Raw genomic sequence first — 18,459 nt, 5'->3', positions numbered from 1 at the left:
TTTTGCCAAGAAGAAAACAAGCTCCAAGTAGAGTGTCTTCGGTGCTCAACATTCTCTCAGAATAAGATCTGTGCTGCCAGGAGTAATTGTGTCTCATTTCAAAAGAACTCTAAATTATTTAAATGCCCTTTTCTACAGCTCTTTGAAGTGGTTGAAGATTATCGATCTATGCAGAATATAATTTCTATGTATCTAAAGAACCTGATTAGTCTAAATATAAGTATGTAGTGTGGAGCAGCAGGCCGCTTCCCGCTGCCCGGCTCCTGCACGGCTAACTTTACCCAAAATAATTACATGGAAACTGTATTCTTTTAAACACTGCTTGGCCCATTAGCTCTAGCCTCTTACTGGCTAATTCTCACATCTTGATTAACCCATATCTAGTAATCTGTGTAGCACCACGAGGTGATGGCTTACCAGTAAAATCTTAACCTGCATCCATCTTGGAGAGGAGAGCTATGGCGACTGACTGAATCTGCTTCTTTCTCCCAGTATTCTGTTCTGTCTACTCTGCCTACCTAATTTTCTGTCCTATCAAAGGCCAAGCAGTTTCTTCATTAATTAACCAATTAAAGCAACAGATAGATACAAGACCCACCTCCATCATAAGTATAACAAACATAGATGACTATTGATCTATAATTCTTAATACCTATATAACTTAAAGACTAAGACAATAAACAACTGTGCAATAAATGAGGACAATGACCTCCAAATATAAACAATGTATAAGTATCTTGATCAGAGGTAGAAATGTACACTGCAGTATGGTAAATATATATATATATATATATATATATACACACACACACACACACACAAAATATTTTAAACAGAGGTAGAAGCATGCATGCATACAATAGTCAATATAATTTAACTTTGTATCAATATATAAGAATTTCTACCAATGTAATTGTTTATAAATAATAACTCACAAGTATTCACCCTATTATTCACTATATATTATTAGTGTGAGTAAGCTCATATCAATCTATTATCCCATTCAATTTTCTTTTTTTTCAAAAGGATCTCTGAGCTTATAAAATTTCCCCCTAACCCCCAACCCTATACCAATCATAATTAGACCCTAAATGATGTCCCTAACCCTGAAGACTAACTTTGTTGGGTGGGAGATGTCATCTTCTAGAATTACTTCCAGCTATCATGGGGGCAACATTCTTTCTATGGGATCCTGTTAAAGTAAAATGATGGTTAAGTTTCAAAATTAATGTCTGGTATGATTGCAAATAGTCTCTGAGTATTTTAAAGAGGTCTTGCCAGAATGTTGTAAAAATGTGCACCATTTCACCTAACCAGGTTGGAACCGTCTTGTGTAGCTGGTACCCAAAACAAGTCTTGTAGTAGTGCTATCAGCATCATGACGTCATATCAACCAGGTGGAGTTGTTGTTGTGGGGCCCCATCTTCTTCCTGGATACTTCAAAGATTTCTGCAGGAAAATTCATTGTTCATTGCAGAAAACTTAAGCATTATTTATATAGACATATACAGACATATATATTCAATGAAAGGTACAATAAAGACAAAAAGAGATATCAAGAAAAGTAAAATATTTTCTAAATTCTTTTTTCTTTCTGTTCCATATCATTGCTCCTGACATGAGACAGAAACTCCAGATTTTTCTTTTAACAATATGCTTAGATTTAAAGAAGGATAGAGTCATTGTCCTACACAAAACCAGCTCTTTATATTCAGAAATAAATACATACATACATATATAAATTATACACTCTATCATTTATACTTATGAAACATATTTGATTTTCTTGATGATTCTTATTGGGTACTTAATTTTTCATTGGTCATCATTCAAACAGCCAGGGTTTCTTAACTTTTTGAAGATGAGTGTTTTCCTGCAAAAACAAGAACAGAACCCTGCCCCCATCCTATATGCTTTCCTCACCACCTGTATGGGTACCATCATTGTGGATGAGCTGTCATTTCTTCTTTCCAAGAGGTTTCTCCTCTTCAAACCAAATCTTTATTCATTTTGATGGCATCCATAATTTTTTTCTTCTGTGGAAACAAGAGCAAAACCCCTTCCCCAGTGCAGCACATCTCCTGGCTTTCTCATTAGCGTTAAGAAAATTCAAGTTTGGGCTGGAGAGATGGCTCAGCAGTTAAGAGCATTGCCTGCTCTTCCAAAGGTCCTGAGTTCAATTCCCAGCAACCACATGGTGGCTCACAACCATCTGGAATGAAGTCTATCTCTTCTGGCCTGCAGGCATACAAGTAGACAGAATATTGTATACATAATAAATAAATACATTAAAAAAGAAAAAAAGAAAATTCAAGGTTAATAAAGCATTATGTAATCTATTTCTGGGGGCATTTTCCACCTCTTTTTCTTTATTTAATATATCCATTATACTTCGATTTGATCTTTCTATAATTGCTTGACCTGTAGGATTGTTTGGTATACCTGTAACATGTATAATATTATAATAAGCAAAAAACTGTTTCATTTTCCTAGAAACACATGCTGGACCATTATCTGTCTTTATTTGTGCAGGTATACCCATGATGGCCATGACTTCTAATAAATGTGTGATTACTGAATCAGCCTTTTCTGAGCTTAAAGCAGTTGCCCACTGAAACCCTGAATGAGTGTCAATGGTGTGGTGTACATATTTTAATTTTCCAAATTCTGCAAAGTGGAACACATCCATCTGCCAGATTTCCTTTGAGTACTCTTTGGGTTAGTCCCTGTAGGTAGCAGTGTTGGGTTATAGAAAGGGCAAGTAGGGCATCTCTTTATAATCTCCTTGGCTTGCTGCCATGTAATGGAAAACTCTTTCTATAAACCTTTGCTATTGACGAGGTGTTTTTTATGAAATTCTGAGGCCTACAACATGCTACCAATCAATAATTGATCAATATCTGCATTACTTTGTGCTAGAGGACCTGGCAGACCCGTATGGGATCAGATGTGTGTTATGTACATAGGACAAAGCCTATTCCTGATTATATCTTGCACCTGGATAAATAATGAAATCAATTCTATATCATCTGGTATAAATTCAGCAGTTTCAATATGCAAGACAACTCTTTCTACATATTGTGAATCAATAAATATATTAAGAGGTTCTTTAGAATCCCTTAACACCATGAGAACAGCATATAATTCTGCCTTCTGCTTTGTTTAACTTGAGATATGGTTCCAGTTCCTAGCAATTGAACGTCTGCCTCATGAAGAAGCCAATTTGGATGCTAAGATTCTGGAGTGATGATACTCATAGCTGCTCCTGTGTCTATCAAGCCAACAATTACAGTTACATTTATACACATTCTTAGCTTTGGTCTCTGATCATTTATAGAAGTTTGCCAGAATATACATTTCTCATTTCCTATTTGAACTTTTAACTTATCCTCCAAATTTGTGCCATCATTTAAAACAGTATCATCTTGCACAGAAAGTTCTGGATTTTTTAATTTTTACTGGTATGGCATGTCCTTCACAGTTACTAGGAATGACTCGGCCACTTTTGGCCTGGGGGCCTGCGAGAGGCCCCTCAAGGAGTTTCCCGATGGTATTGGGTTGCCATGTCTGTCTGTTGTTGATCTACATTCATTGGTCCAATGTCAGCCTTTACCACACCTTCTACATATACCTGAAGGCTGAGGTGTCCTATTTTTACCATTATTTCTAGAAATTCATTGCCTACAATCCCTTCTCAGATGTCCTTTTTTTTTTTTTTTGATTTTTCGAGCCAGGGTATCTCCGTAGCTTTTGGTTCCTGTCCTGGAACTAGCTCTTGTAGACCAGGCTGGCCTTGAACTCACAGAGATCCACCTGCCTCTGCCTCCCAAGTGCTGGGATTAAAGGCGTGCGCCACCACCACCCAGCTTCAGATGTCCTATTTTTACCACAATTAAAACATTTGGCAGTTTGATGTTTCCTCATTACTTTGAGGCATCAAGTCTCTTGTCCTCATTCTGCACCTGTTTTAATGTTCTCCTTTAAAGATAGCATCTTCTCCTTGGACGTCTCTTGAATATCGTGTAGATTGCCATCCTGGAGGTACATTCTGTCTGTTAATTTATCAAAACTTTTTTGATAACTTTTGATTGTCAAATTCAACAATATGAATTCTTTCAGATAACTTCCTAGTACCTTTAGATATGGAGTCAATTCTGTCTATCATAATATCCATTGTTCAGATAGCCTCTGATTTTTGATTATATTAATCCTGTCAACTAGCTGTTCATTATTAGTCCATAAAGATTGTATCATTCCTATGAGTACCATATTCTTCCTTAATGATAGAATATGGAGAAGAAAACTGAAACCTATTAATCAATAAGTTGAGGTATCCCCATAGTCATATAAGCCTAGCATAATAAAATCCATAGTATTAGCAAAGAAAGCACTGAAAGTCGCATTGGAAATGAAATCTGCCATGTTACCTGTTATCCAGCAGATGGCGTGGTTGCTAAGTCGCAACTAGAATCAGTGCAATGGGTGACAGGAACGGTCCTGTTTTAGTGTTTGTTGTGGTACTTGTTAAAGACTGGGAAATATGAGCTGTTCAACGAATTAAATGTAACTAATTCAATTCAATACACAGAACAAGAAACCCAGAATCCAAGGACAGAGAATAGAAACCTGCCACATGACAAAGAATCACTGGGGGAGGGGGTTTGCAGCAGTCTGCAAACAGCCTGTCTGCTTGCACTCTGGCTTGCGCTGCAAATCCCATTGTGACTGGGATTTTACAAAACAAACAAATAAACAAACAAACAAAAACAAACGCTCAGGCAAGAGAGCAAGCCAGGTGGGCAGAGACCGTCTAGGCCCGTGGAGCAGCTCAACAGCTTGCCCAGGAGACATGGAGCTTAAATCCACATGGGTGCCAAATGTGACCGGATGCATAAAAGAAATCCCATATTATCTCAGACTTGAGAAATAGATATTTATTTAGGGGTAAACTCACAAATCAGAATCCTCCACTTGACCAGTTGAATCATGCCATCCAAAATAAGCAGCTGGCGGAAAGGGGAAGAAGAAAAGGGACAGACCCAGATTTTTCATCCATGTATATAGTATAAGAGGCCATGCCTCAGTAGTCAGGTACATACAAGCTATAGGATTTTACAGCAAATAACATAATTTTTAATACATTGGTGTATTAAATACATTTAATACATCAGGTAGGTAGGTTTTAGCAAATCAGGAAAATGTCAACGTTAGATCTTAGGCTCAGTGTGACAGCATTCTTGGCCCTTTGGCTGGCTGGAAACTAGGAGTCTGTACATCCCAAAGGATTTACCAAATGATCACAAAAGATGTCACATACTGTTGAGGGAGCTGCAGGCCTCTTCCCACAGCCCAGCTCCCAGCCACCTGGCTAGCTTATGCCCCAAAATAACAACACACAAATTGTATTCATTTAAACACTGCCTGGCCCATTTGCTCTAGCTTCTTACTGGCTAATTGTTACATCCTGATTACCCATTTCTATTAATGTGTGTAGCACCCCAAGGTGCGCTTACTGGGAAGATTCTAGCCTACATCCATCTTGGGTTGGAGCTTCATCGCATCTGCCCAAGAGAGCAGAGCTAAGGCATATGAGCTCACTTCCTCTTCCTCCCAGCATTCTGTTCTGTTTACTCCACCCACCTAAAGGCTGGCCTGTCAAATGGGCAAAGGCAGTTTCTTTATTAGCCAATGACCCTCCTCCATCAACATACCATATAGAGGAAGGCACTAAATGACTTAATATAAAGGGAGCTAAAAAATAACCAAAGATAGCCTAGCAAAATTCTTCACAGAACTTGAAAGAACGGTACTCAACTTCATCTGGAAAAGCAAAAAACCAGAATAACCAAAACAATCCTGTACAATAAAGGAACTTCTGGAAGCATCACAATCCCTGACTTCAAACTCTCCTACAGAGCTATAGTACTGCAAACAGCCTGGTATTGGCATAAGAACAGACAGTAGAGCTGGGCGGTGGTGGAGCACGCCTTTAATCCCAGCACTCGGGAGGCAGAGGCAGGTGGATCTCTGTGAGTTCGAGGCCAGCCTGGTCTACAAGGGCTAGTTCCAGGACAGGCACCAAAGCTACAGAGAAACCCTGTCTCGAAAAACCAAAAAAAAAAAAAACAAAAACAAAAAAAAAAAACAAAAAAAAACCATGGATATCAATCAATAGTAGACATGGATATCAATCAATAGTAGACATGGATATCAATCAATAGTAGACATGGACATCAACCCACACATCTTCAAACACCTGATTTTTGTTGATAAAAAAGAAAAAAATTTCAAATGAGAAAAAAAAGCATATTTAACAAGTGGTGCTGGCATAACTGGATATCAACGTGTAGAAGAATGTGTAGAAGAATGAAAATAGGTACGTATCTATCACCATGCACAAAACTCAAGTCTAAATGTATCAAAGACCTAAACATAAAGCCAGCCACACTGAACCTTATAGAAGAGAAAGTGGGAAATACACTTGAATGCATTGACATAGGAGACTCCTTCCTAAATATAACCCCAGTAGCACAGACACTGAGATAAACAACTAATAAATGGGACCTCCTGAAACTGTAAAGCAAAGGACATGGTCAACAAGACAAAACGACAGCCTACAAAATGGGAAAAGATCTTTACTATCCCCACATCAGACAGAGATCTGGTCTCCAAAATATACAAAGAACTCAAGAAATTGGTCACCAAAAGAATACATAATCTAATAAAAAAATGGAGTACAGACCTAAAGAGAGGACTCTCAACAGAGGAATCTAAAACGGCTGAAAGACACTTAAGGAAATGTTCAACATCATTAGTCATCAGAGAAATGCAAATCAAAACAAATCTGAGATTCCATCTTACACCTGTAAGAATGGCCAAGATCAAAAACACTGATGACGGCTTATGCTGGAGAGGTGGTGGGGAAAAGGGAACACTCCTGCATTGCTGGTGGGAATGCAAGCTGGTACAGCCCCTTTGGATGTCAGCGTGGTGATTTCTCAGAAAAGTAGGAAACAACCTTTCTTAAGACCCAGCAATACCACTTTTGTGTATATATCCAAAGGATGCTCAATCGTGCCACAAGGACATGTGCTCAACTTTGTTTGTCATAGCCAGAACCTGGAAACAACCAAAATGCCCCTCGATCGAAGAATGGATAAGGAAAATGTGGTACATTTACACAATGGCGTACTACACAGCAGAAAAAAATAACAACACCTTGAATTTTGCAGGATAACAGATGGAGCTAGAAAACATGATTTTGAGTGAGGTAACCCAGACACAGAAAGACAATTATCGCATGTACTTACTTATAGGTGGTTTTTAAACATAAAGTAAAGAAAACCAGCCTACAAACCACAATCCCAGAGATCTTAGACAACAATGAGGACACTAAGAGAGACTTACATAGCTCTAATCTACATGGGAAACAGAAAAGACAAGATCTCCTGAATAAATTGGGAGCATGGGGACCTTAGGGGAGGGTTGAAGTAGGAAGGGGAGAGGCAGGGAGGAGAGCAGAAAAATGTAAAGCTCAATAAAAATCAATATATCATCAAAAATGTCTGTGCTAAAGGAGTTATATTTAGGAGGTGGTCTCCTGTGCCAATTCATTAAAGGCTACTTCCCACTATTCTCTTCTACAAGGCTCAGTATGGTATAATTTATGTTGAGGTCTGATCCATTTGGACTTGAGTTCTATGCATGGTGATAGATATGTATCTATTTTCATTCTTCTTCATGTTGACATCCAGTTATACCAGCACCATTTGTTGAAGATGCTTTCTTTTTTTTTCTATTTTCTATTTTTAGCTTCTTTGTCAAAAAACAGATGTTCCTAGGTGTGTGGAATAATATCTGGATCTTCGATTTGATTCCATTGGTAAAAGTCTCTGTTTTTATGCCAATGCCAAGCTATTTTTATTACTGTAGCTCTATAGTAAAGCTTGAAGTCAGTGATTGTGATACCTCCCAAGGTCCCTTTCTTGTCCAAGACTGTTTTTCCTATCCTGGGTTTTTTGGGTTTTGATATTGATTATTGTTCTTTTGAAGTCTGTGAAAAGTTGTTTTGGGAAAACTCACTATCCTCCTGACACCTCAGTGGGACTCTGAAACACAGCTTGCTCCAATATTGAGGGAACTTAAGAGGTGAGTGAACAGTCATATGGTGGGACACCCCGTTCTCTAGGACCTCCAGAGTGGGATGAAACCCCAGTTCCTTCCTCCCAACTCCCTTACCTTTTCTAGCCAGGCAGCAGGAAACCTTCCTGCATATAGGCTTCACCCAAACCCAGTCCCATCCATCTGACCTTCCAAGCTACTAGTCCCATCCCACCCCCAAACATGCCTATTCTGCAACCTTGGTGGAACTCTAAAACACAGCTTGTTACAATACTAATGGAATCAAGAGCTTGCTAAATACTGAGGGGACCAAGAGCTTGCTACAACACTGAGGGGACTAAGACTGAGGACCAAGTTAGCAAACCAGAAGAGAAGACCAAGGGAGTAGGCTTAGAGAGACCTCAGAGGCTTCCCAAGACACAGATATTGACAGTACAAAACACACCAAGAAAAATTCCCAAACACTCAGACTGGCACCACAAGTATTGGACCAAGGTACAAAGACATTGTCAGTCTCATTTGAAGGAAGAGATGGGTAGGTACTAATGCAAGAATCCCTCCAACAACCTTAAAAAAACAAGGTAACAACAGAACCCAGTGGTCATACAGCAGGAAGATTTGATCATCCTAATCCAGACAAAGCAGAAAAATATGACTTTAAATATAACTTTGTGAAAATGACGGAGACCTTTTAAGGGGAAATAAAATACTCCTTTAATGAAATAGAGGTAAAGACAAATAAAAAATTGGAAGAAATTAATAAATCACTCAAAGAAACCCAAGAAAACTAAAAAAAAAAAAAAAAAAAAAAAAAAAAAACCACAATCAAGGAGGTGAAGCAAACAGTTCAAGGCTTGAAGGCCGAAATAGGGGTAATAAAGAAAACACAAACCAAGGAAATTCTGGATATGGAAAATCTGGGCAAACTAGCAGGAACTACAGAGACAAGTACAACCAACAGAATACAAGAGATAGAAGAAAGAATCTCAGGTGTTGAAGATACTATAGAGGAAATAGATCCATTGGCCAAAGAAAACACTAAATCCAACAAATTATTAATACAAAACATCCAGGAAATCTGGGACACTATGAAAAAAACAAACCTAAGAATAATAGGGATAGAAGGAAAAAAATACAGCTCAAAGACATAGAAAATATATTTCATAGAAAATAAAATCATAGAAGAAAACATTTCCAACCTAAAGAAGAATATCGCTATGAAGCTTACAGAACACCAAATAGACTGGATAAAAAAAAAAACCTCTCCCCTCACCATATAATAATCAAAATACAAAACATACAGAATAAAGAAAGAACATTAAGAGCTGCAAAGGAAAAAGGTCAAGTAACATATACAGAGGAAGTCCTATCAGAATTACACTCGACTTCTCAATGGAAACCATGAAAGCCGGAGGGTCCTGGGCATATGTATTACAGACACTAAGAGACCATAGATGCAAGCCCAGACTAATATACCAAGCAAAGCTTTCAATCACCATTGGTGGAGAAAACAAGATATTCCTTGACAATAACAGATTTAAACAATACATATCCACAAAACCAAACCTACAAAAAGTACTAGAAGGAAAATCCCAACCCAAGAAAGCTAACTGCACCCACAAAAACACAGGCAACAGATAACCCACCAGAAAGCCCAAAGAAGGGAAACATACAAAACTACTACCAAAAAAATAACAGGAATTAACAACCCCTTGTCATTAATACCTCTTAGTACCAATGGACTCAATTCACATATAAAAAGACATATGATAAGAGAATGGATACAAAAAGAGGATCTAGCCTTCTGCTATACAAGAAACACACCTCAAACACAAAGACAAACACTACCTCAGACTACAGGGTGGGGAAAAGGTTTTGCAATCAAATAGACCTAAGAAACAAGCGGGTGTAGCTATCTAATAAAATACATTTCAAACTACAATCAATCAGTAGAGATGGAGAAGGATACTTTATACACATAAAAGGAACACGTCAAGATGAAATCTCAATCCTGAACATCTATGCCCTAAATACAAGAGCAACCAGATATGTAAAAGAAACTACTCAAATCACACATCAAACCAAACACACTAATAGTAGGAGACTTCCACACTCAATTCTTGCCAATGGACAGGTCAACCAGAAAGAAACTTAACAGAGAAATAAGGGAACTTACAGATGTCATGAATCAGATGGACTTAATAAACATCTATAGAATATTACATCCAAACACAAATGAATATACCTTCTCAGCACCTCATGGAACCTTCTCAAAAAATGATCACATACTCGGTAACAAAGCAAACTGCCAAGATACAAAAAAATGTAGTAATCCCCTGTGTCTTATCAGATCACCATGTATTAAAGTTAGAATTTAATAACAATACTACTCTCAGAAAGCCTACAAAGTTATAGGAATTGAACAGTGAACTACTGAACCACCCCTGGGTCAAGGAAAAAATAAAGAAAGAAATTAAAGACATCCTAGAATTCAACAAAAATGAAGGCACAACATATCCAAACCTATGGGACACTATGAAAGCAGTGCTAAGAAGAAAGTTCATAGCACTAAGTACCCACATAAAGAAAATAGAGAAAGCTCACATTAGTGACTTAACAGCACACCTGAAAGCTCTAAAACAAAAAGAAGCAGACTAACCCAGGCAGAGTAGAAAACAGGAAATAATCAAATTGAGGGCTGAAATCAACAACATAGAAACAAAGAAAATGATACAAAGAATCAATGAAACAAAGAGGTGGTTCTTTGAGAACATTAACAAAGTAGACAAACCCTTATCCAAACTAATCAAAAGACAAGACAGATCATCTGAATTAACAAAGCCTATAATTCATGTTCCTAGAGAAGCTAAATAAGGTGAATCCAAAGACAAACATATAGGCATCCTCAGGAATATTAACCTTCATCAGGCGATGAAAGGAGACAGAGACAGAGACCCACACGGGAGCACCGGACAGAAATCTCAAGGTCCAAATCAGGAGCAGAAGGAGACGGAGCACGAGCAAGGAACTCAGGACCACGAGGGGTGCACCCACACACTAAGACAATGGGGATGTTCTATTGGGATCTCACCAAGGCCAGCTGGCCTAGGTCTGAAAAAGCATGGGATAAATCCGGACTAGCTGAACATAGCGGACAATGAGGAATACTGAGAATTCAAGAACAATTGCAGTGGGTTTTTGATCCTACTGCACGTACTGGCTTTGTGGGAGCCTAGGCAGTTTGAATGCTCACCTTACGAGACCTGGATAGAGGTGGGCAGTCCTTGGGCTTCCCACAGGTCAGGGAACCCTGATTGCTCTTCGAGCAGATGAGGGGGGGGGACTTGATCGGGGGAGGGGGAGGGAAATGGGAAGCGGTTGTGGGGACGAGGCAGAAATCCTTAATAAATAAATAAATTAAAAAAAACAAACAAAAAAAAAAACCAGAAATGAAAAGGGGAACAGAACAACAGACACTGAGGAAATTCAGAGAATCATTAGGTCATATTACAAAAACTGTACTCAACAAAATTGGAAAATTAAAAGAAATTAACAATTTTCTAGATAGATACCATATACCAAAATTAAATTAAGACCAGGTGAACAATTTAAATAGACTTATAAATTGCAAGGAAATAGAAACTGTAATCAAAAATCTCCCAACCAAAAAAAGCCCAGAGTCATATGGTTTTAGTGCAGAATTCTATCAGAACTTCCAAAGAGAACTAATACCTATACTCTTTAAAGTGTTCCACATAATAGAAACAGAAGGATCATTGCCAAACTTTTTATGAGACTGCAGTTACCCTGATACCAAAACCACACAAAGACTCAAACATGAAAGAGAACCACAGACCAATATCACTCATGAACATGGATGCAAAAATACTCAATAAAATACTAACAAGCCAAATCCAAGACCACATCAAAAAAAAATCATCCACAATGATCAAGTAGGCTTTATCCCAGAAGTGCAGGGCTGGTGCAACATATGAAAATCTATCAATGTAATCCATCATATAAATAAACTTAAAGAAAAATACCATATGATCATCTCATTAGATGCTGAAAAAGCATTCTACATAATCCAACACTCCTTCATGATATAGGTCTTGGAGAGATCAGGGATACAAGGAATATATCTAAACATTAAAAGCAATAAACAGCAAGACATCATCAAATTAAATGAAGAAAAACTCAAAGCAATTCCACTAAAATCAGGAACAAGACAAGGCTGTCCACTCTCTCTACATCTCTTCAACATAGTTCTTGAAGTTTTAGCTATAGCAATAAGACAACAAAAGAAGATCAAGGGGATTCAAATTGGAAAGGAAGAAGTCAAATGTTTGGTATTTGCAGATGCTGTGGTAGTATATATAAGAGAACCCCTACAGCTGATAAATACCTTCCGTGATATGGCAGGATACAAGATCAACTCAAAAAATAACAGTAACCTTCCTATATACAAATGATAAAGATGCAGAGAGGGAAATCAGAGAAACATCACCTTTCACAATAGCCACAAATCACATAACATATCTTGGGGTAACACTAACCAAAGAAGTTAAAGACCTATTTGACAAGAACTTTAAGTCTTTGAAGAAAGAAATTAAAGAAGATACCAGAAAATGGAAAGATCTCTCATGCTCTTAGATAAGTAGGATAAACATAATAAAAATGGCAATCCTACCAAAAGCAATCTATAGATTCAAGGCAATCCCCATCAAAATCCCAACACAATTCTTCACAGACCTTGAAAGAATAATACTCATCTTCATATGGAAAAACAAAAATCCCAGGATAGCCAAAACTTCCAGAGGTATCACCATCCCTGACAACAAGCTCTATTACAGAGTTACAGTAATAAAAACAGCTTGCTATTAGCATGAAAACAGAGAGGTTTACCAATGTAATCCAATCAAAGACTGGGATATTAATCCACATACCTATGAACATGGATATTTGATAAAGAAACTAAAATTATACAATGGAAAAAAAAGTATCTTCAACAAATGTTTCTAGCATAACAGGATGCCAACATGTAGAAGAATGAAAATAGATCTATATCTATCACTATGCACAAAACTCAAGTCCAAATGGATTAAAAAGACCTCAATATAAATCCAACCACATTGAACCTGATAGAGGAGAAAGTGGTAAGTAATCTTCAATGCATGGGCACAGGAGACCACTTTCTAAGTATAACACCAGTAGCATGGACTCTTAGAGCAACAATAAGTAAATGGGACCTCCTGAAACTGAGAAGATTCTGTAAAGCAAAGGACACAGTAAATAAGACAAAAAGGCAACCTAGAATGGGAAAAGATTTTCACCAACACCACATCAGACAAAGGACTGATCTCCAAAATATATAAAGCACTCAAGTAATCAGACATCAAAACTCTAAATAACCTAATTAAAAAATGGGGTACAGAACTAAACAGAGAATTCTCAACAGAAGAATTTCAAATGGCAAAACATACTTAAAGAAATGTTTAACATCTCTAGCCATCAGAGAAATGCAAATCAAAACAACTCTGAGATACCATCTTACACCTGTCAGAATGACTAAGATCAAAAACAGCAATGATAGCTTATGCTGGAGAGGATGTGTAGTAAGGGGAACACTCATCCATTGCTGATGGGAATGCAAACTTGTACAATGACTTTGGAAATAAGTATGGCAGTTTCTCAGAAAATTGGGAATCAACCAACCTCCCAATCCAGCAATACCTTGGGCACCTACCCAAAAGATGCTCAATCATATCCAAAGGTATTTGTTCAGATATGTTCATAGCAGCATTATTTGTAATTACCAGAGCATGGAGACAACCTAGATGCCCCTCAACTGAAGAATAGATAAAGAAAATGTTGCAATTTACATATTAGAGTATTACTCAATGGTAAAAAAGCAATGACATCTTGAATTTTGTATGCAAATGGATGGAATTTGAAAACACCATCCTGCTTTCTTTTCCTCAGGCTGCCAGGAAGATGGGGGCATTCAGACCGAATGTGCTTACCCAAAGAAGCCCACAATCTTTCAAAACAAGAAGCGTATTCTGTTTGGAGAAACTGGCAAGGAAAAATGTAACATGAGGACCTGTTATTTGGGGTTTCTGTCCTGTCCGATTCCCACAGCCATTAAGCCCCAAAGAAATCACACAGAGAGGTTTATATTAATGATAAACTGATTGGTCCATTAGCTCAGGCTTCTTATTAACTCTTATAACTTATATTAACCCATTATTCTTATCTATGTTTGCCACATGGCTCGGTACGGGATCTTTTGCAGTAGGACAGGTCATATCTTCCTTCTTTGGTGTCTGGACAGGATTGGGGAAAGAGCTTCCTTCTTTCCAGAATACTGTTCTCATTGCCCTGCCTCTACTTCCTGTCAGGTTGTTCCACCTATACTTCCAGCCTGGCTACGGGCCAATCAGCATTTATTTAAAACATATTTGACAGAATACAGAATTGTCCCACACCATTTCCCCATCTTTTTTTTTTAAACAAAAACAAAAACATCCATAGTCCATTTTTGGGGAATGTGAGTGTAGTTTTGCTCGCTATTTCCGGCTCGTTAGGGATGCCGATAATTTTGTGGAGACCTAAAGAATATTTAGAATTATGATTAAGTCCTGATTATAGTATCCTATGTGTCTTGATCATCTCAAGGCAGCAGTCTTGAATCTGTTTTGGATGTGGAACTCAGACATCTGGACCATCTGTTTCTACCAGAGATTTCTCAGGTGTTCTTCCTTGATCCAAACATGATTTTTCTTGACTTAGAATGAATCCACAGCCTCTCATTTCCTGTGGAAACAAAAGCAAAATGTCTTCTCCAAAGTAAGATACCTTTTTACTTCAATTTTGAAGTCGAGGTAATTTCAAAATACCTACCTTGGATTAATTTAGCAGCATTTATAAACAAGTATCTTTAGCAAGTGTTGCTCCTTCCTCAGTATTCAAAGAATTTAAGGAAAGCACAATAACATACAGTATTCAGATTCTCTGTGCGTTTTCCATCTTTATGTGGCTTTATATTAAACTCTATTTCTTTTATTTTTATTTTTGACTTTTTTTTTCACTTCCTAGTTTTAATTCTCTGAGTTCCCTTCATATATAATGCATATGTACATACACATACATAAAATACAGAAAAAAACTGAAATTTAGTTGTGTTATTTTTGATATTTTTGTGAGTGTATATAGATTTACTCATCCTTTAAAGATAAGAATCATATTCTCAGGTGACTTTTAACTGAAACCCAGACAACTAGTCAGCAGGTAGGTTTCTGTGACATGTCCTCAGTGGCTTTCGTTTCTCACCATGACCTTGACAACACTTTGGTTTTTAAAGGTAAGCCTCAAGAAGTTAGGAAGCCATGCATTCTTTTCACTCAGTCTCTGACCCTGTTGTAGAAAAGAAATGAAACAGAAATCAAGTTGGTTTTCTCCCCGGCAAATAGACCAATATTTTTGGAAATGAAGCGCCCTTTGTGACTGGGATCAGTGTCCACGAGAACTTAGCAGAGCGGACCCTCCTTCCATGGGCCTTTTCTCTAGCCAGCTCAACCGAGCTGGGATAAATGAGCCATGAGTACGTCTGGCCTGGCTGATTTGTTGATACACCCGACTAGTGGGAAAGTTCTTCAACTAATTCACTTACGATAAGGGGATGGCTTCTCAAAGGCAGAGCGGGGAAAGATCCCGCGCTTCTCAGTAAGCCCGTCCAAATTGTCTGCAGACCACTCAAGGATGAAATTGAGTCTAACACTACAGCGTGTATTACTAAGAATCGACTAGCCAGTAAATATTTAAAGGGTCTGAGCTAAGCTTCTCCATCATTTACCTGCATTTTGTTGGGATGACAAGAAGTCGCAGAGTGCACTTGTGAAGTAAGATTAGGGGCTTGAAATGCGTCTCTGGAGATTAAGTGCGTCTTTCCCGAGGTGCCCTTCATTGTGGGGAAATGGTAGAGGGGAGACTTCCTGAACGGTTTTCCACCTGACTGCATGACTACGTGTTCAGAGAACTATATAATTGTCAATATACTTTAAAAAACATTCCTGTGTAAATAATTTGCTTATTTAAACTTTACAATGTGTAATATTTAAACCCTTGTCAAGCAATAACTCACTGGTACAGAAAATTATAAAAGTCTACCAGCAGGATTAGGGATGTTAAGGCTGAAGTTGACTGATGTCTGGTTTTCTTGAAGAGGTACAATTTGTGAGAAAGAATCACAAATGCAGTAATTTGAACAACTGTATGGGGAACCCCAAATCTCTCTCAATTTGTTCTGTTTTATTTTGAAATATTTCGAAAACAAGGTATAAAGTGTCCATATGTATATGCATACATGCAGTATGATTCCTTTTTAAAGTAAAAATTTAAAAATGGAAGTACTCTATGAGACCTGTCATGGGTTTGAGCATGTTACTCATGTATCAAACGATTTTTGAGACAGGGTTTCTGTGTATCTTTGTCCTCTGTAGAACTCACTCTGTAGAACAGACTGTCCTTGATCTCACAGAGATCCACCTGTCTCTGCCTTCCCAGTGCTGGGATTAAAGGTGTATGCTACCACACCTTGAACTCACAGAGATCTGTCTGCCTCTGCCTCCCAAGTGTTGGGATTAAAGGTGTGTACCACCACACCCAAAAACTCTCTCTCATTCTTTTTTATTTTAAGGACTTTAACCTTTATCTTTTCTCTCCCAAGCCAGCATATATTTTTAAACACACAGTAAACCATTTTTTTCTTTGAATCTCTCTTTACTGTATATCTCTTTTTCTGACCACATGAGTCTTTAATTTACCAAACAATATGGGTAGGATTAAAGCCGTGGCTCTGATGGCTGTATCCATCCCATTCCTTAGCTTTCTGAGATTCCAGCCTCATGGCAGAGGTACCGGCTTTAGCCATGTTTATTGTCGTAACTCTATGGGATTTCAAGGTCTCTGCCACCAAGCAAGCTGCAGCAGGCTGCTCACAAACCACACCAAATGCTCCATAGTCAGACTGCCTGCCTGAAAGAGTCACAGTTTGCCCTGGCAGGATGGCCCAGAGAGCCGGCATTTTAAAACAGTGTGGCTTTTTTCCTGCTAAGGCTGAAAACCAAAAAGCATGTGGTTGGCTTTTCATCAACACTATGTAAGTGTTTCATGGCAGGACCTCTTAAAATAGCTGCAAGGTTTTGCAGCTAAAGCTGAGTGAGGAAGTCTCTGTTAAATGAGAGCACTTGCTTGCCTCTAGCAAGCAGAGCAGACCCAAGAAATTGCTGCTACCAAGAAGCCATGCATAATTCTGTTATTTTGTTCTAGAATTACTTCCCAAGCTGTCTCAGGCTTTATGTGGAAGCAGTTGTCCATATGGGTACCATTCTGTAACATGAGGGTCTGCTTATTGGGGTTTCTGTCCTGCCCAGTTCCCACAGCCATTAAGCCCCAAAGAAATCACACAGAGAGATTTATATTAATGATAAACTGATTGGCCCATTAGCTCAGGCTTCTTATTAACCCTTATAACTTATATTAACCCATTATTCTTATCTATGTTAGCCACATGGCTCAGTACAGTACCCTTTTCAGCAGGGCAGGTCATATCTTCCTTCTTGGTGTCTGGGGAAAGAGCTTCCTTCTTCCCAGAATACTCCTGTTCTCATTTCCCTGACTTCCTGTCGGGTTGTCCTACCTATATTTCATGCCTGGCTATGGGCCAATCGGCGTTTATTAAAACATAATTGACAGAATACAGAATTGTCCCACACCAGACAAACTTCCTTGGTACACAAAAACATTGATCTAGGCTTCAAGATGCCCAAGGAGGCCATTGAGGACACCTACATTGACAAGAAATGCCCGCTCACTGGCAACATCTCCATCTGAGGTCAGATTCGGTCTGGTGTCATGACCATAATGAAGATGCAGAGGACCATTGTCATCCGCCTGGACTATCTTCATTACATCCGAAAGAAATGCTACAAGAACATGTCTGTGCACCTGTCCCCTGTTTCAGGGATGTACAGATTGGCGACATTGTCACTGTGGGGAAGTGCAGGCCCCTGTGAGTTTCAACATACTCAAGGTCACTAAGGCTGCTGGCACCAAGAAGCAGTTCCAGAAGTTCTGAGAGTGCTTTGGCCAGTTCCCTGGAACAAATAAAGTTATAGTCTGGCTCACAAAAAAAAAAAAAAGAAAGAAAGAAAAGAAAAAAAAAGAAAACACTATTCTGAGTGAGGTAACCCAGAGCTAAAAAGATGAATATGGTATGTAATCACTTATAAGTGGATACTAGCTATAAACAAAAGGATATTGAGCATATAGTTCATG

At 38.3% G+C, this 18,459-nt stretch overlaps 1 pseudogene; it reads left to right on the top strand.

Moving 5' to 3' along the window:
* The first annotated feature begins 8,652 nt into the window (after nucleotides 1-8,652).
* On the top strand, nucleotides 8,653-18,259 carry LOC121452786 (annotated as a pseudogene).
* The last annotated feature ends 200 nt before the right edge of the window (nucleotides 18,260-18,459 follow it).

Source organism: Microtus oregoni, unplaced genomic scaffold, assembly GCF_018167655.1.
Source record: "Microtus oregoni isolate MIOR12 unplaced genomic scaffold, Mior012 000010F_ref0000083, whole genome shotgun sequence".
NCBI classification, from domain to species: Eukaryota; Metazoa; Chordata; class Mammalia; order Rodentia; family Cricetidae; genus Microtus; species Microtus oregoni.
Note: the sequence above shows the minus strand (reverse complement) of the source record. Positions and strands in the feature narration are given on the sequence as shown.